This window comes from Aplysia californica, unplaced genomic scaffold, assembly GCF_000002075.1.
Source record: "Aplysia californica isolate F4 #8 unplaced genomic scaffold, AplCal3.0 scaffold00036, whole genome shotgun sequence".
Lineage (NCBI taxonomy): Eukaryota > Metazoa > Mollusca > Gastropoda > Aplysiida > Aplysiidae > Aplysia > Aplysia californica.
Genome location: NW_004797306.1, coordinates 1,853,247 through 1,856,016, shown reverse-complemented (window position 1 = coordinate 1,856,016; position 2,770 = coordinate 1,853,247).

The window sequence follows — 2,770 nt, the reverse complement described above, 5'->3', positions numbered from 1 at the left end:
TTGAATTGAAATGGTTCTTGTGTGAATGACATTATATGTGGTTTTGATGGAGAAATGAACAGTTTGACGACAAAACGCAACAAACACCATTTCCAAAGTTTGACGGAAACAAGTATTGCTGTATCTAGAAAGGCGGAGCACAATCCAAAGTCAACTTCTTTTTTGACTAAACAGAACTTTCTCTTTTAAAAAATTAAACTGAAGAAAGTGACGCTTTAAAAAAAATGTGACTAAAGGGGTTGACCTTTTTTGACAAACCGCAACATACCCTCTCCACATCAGTCGTGTTCTTTCTTCAAGTGATGGAACTTGGCATGTGGCAGACGAAAGTTTGTTGGGGGTTCATTCCCTTCCTTATTATTGAAATGTGTATATGTCATATTTTGTCAAAAATATGTGGAGATCCCTTTAGTTTCATGGATAAGAATCCAACATAGATTTCATCATGCAACGAATAGTAAGTAAGCTTTACATCGTGTTTACTCTTAAAACAAAACTGCTCAAAATTATTAAGTAAAATGGATGTAGAACAGAAATGATAAATTTTCTCAAAACTTAAAAAAAAATGGGTATGTCATGCTTTGTCGTGAAACTCTTCAAATGATCACTATATGATTAGTTTTCCAGTCATAACTTTTGTTTTCATGTCATTTAATTGTCAATTCAGGATGTACAAAAGCCCCATCGACATCAAAGAGTTTTTTATGCTAAGGGCATAATTATATATATTTTTCATTCCTTTTGAGTGAAAGTATGTATGTAGGTGAGTTAGTTTTCTCAATAGCCGTGTAGTTTTATAAAGAGGAAAGTTAGAGATGGAGTCAAGCAGACTGGGACAGAGAACTAGAGAAATAGAAGTACATGTCCTGTTTACTGTATTGATTTTTGTTGTAAGAAAATAAACGTTATTAATTTTTGAGAGAATGGCGTTGTTTTTTCGTACTTTTTATAAAATCCTTAACCTCAGAATGAATGTTTATATTATCAGTTTAACTGCTCTGGTTGTATGCTTTTGTTATGGTGTTTCAGAGCTATTAATTATCCCCCCTCCCCCCCTCCCCTCAAAGCAATTGTGGGTGGTTGGAGGGCGCCACTGGTAGGTCCTACTTCTTTACTTTCCCTCTGTTGTTTCTGTCTGTCTGTCTTACTTTTCACAACACTTCAAATTTTGTGTCGATGTGCTTCTCTTTACTCAAACAAACAAACAAACCCAGGCAATTGACCTCTGAGCAATCATGCTCCACAAAAACAGCAATCTTGTTCAATGTGAAAGGCATGCAGGTGGTTGGAGAGTGCCGATGGATGGGGTTTTTTTTCGTCCCCCATCTGTTGATTCCCTCAGTGGTGTTTGTCTGTGTGGGTGGTTGGCGGGTGCTTTGGTGTGGTTTTCTCCTCCTTTCCTATCAAAACATCTATGGTCCTTATCTCTCTTTTTTAAAATATATATTTGTTACTCTCTTGTAAAACTCTAATCTTCGGCACTTATATTTATATGACCTAATTGTTTTGCAAGTGCAGTAAAACACTTACTGGGGCTCTCGTGGCTTAGAGGTTAAGGTGTTCGCCTCTCATTCAAAAGGTCCCGGGTTCAAATACGGGTAGCAGCCAAAAAATTTTCTTCTCTAAAAGTGTCTTCTTTCACCTCTTTTCCTACTCTTTAACACTGTTCTGTCGTCTGCTTTTGTCTCCACTTTCTGCCCCCACCCCCCCCCCAACCTCCTTTGCCCCTCTTTCAGCCACACCCCTGATCTTCTGATAGGAAAGATCTACCCTTAGCCTTCTCGGACAAGAGCGAAATATCTCGGAGGTCTCGTGTGCTGCTAGTTGCGCTCGTTAAAGTGAAAGATCCCTTGGACTAAAATCGATAAGAGTAGGCTTCGGCCACCACCCGGGACAAATTCAAAATTTCCTACTAACTGAAAATATTTTATGTGTCTCGGGCTCTCGTTTGACCTTATGCAGTTGCGAGCGCAGTATAACATTTTTTAAATTAAAAAAGGAAGAAATCGGGACGCCTGCGTACGATACAGAAGCACCTAACCGCTATTTCACCATATACGCTGGAATCCTAAACCCAATCGTTATAATTATAATGATCATTACATGTATTACGTTCTTCCTAAGGTCAAGGTTGTTTCTGTCTATTATTATGTCTGTGGTCATGAGTATTTTTTGTGGGGCCAAAAACCCAGTCAGCTGTGGCCGAGGAATGGCTATCATTACGTAGGCTTAACGTACGACGTTTGCGAGGAAACATTGCGCCTTGGCTGGAATAATGATAATAATAATAATATGGGTGGCATTGTGGTGAAATCAGGCGCTCGTCTTAATAACGAAATCGATGATATCGACATTTTTCTTCCCTTTCGGCTATTTTTAATTTCTATGACTCTTTCTTCGATTTTGCTTTCCTTTTTTTTTTTTTTTACACCTTAGTTATATATGCCCATTAAAAATACATCACTGTGTGGATTTGTTTGGAAAAACGTTAGTAATCGATGGCCCCTCCTTCAATCGCAAATATCTTGACTTCTACTTCTATTAAAAATGGATGGGAATTTTTTTCCTAAAAAAAAAGCATGGCTTTAAGATTATAATCAAACTAATAGCTCCATATAGCTATAATAATCTTTATATTATGCAAGTTTGATATCTTAAGGAGACGAAATTTTTTTTGGGCACAAATTAGATTCTGTGTTGCTTGCTGTAAACACTAGATTACATATTACAATGTATAGAAACTCTGTCTCTCTCTCTCTCTCTCTCTCTC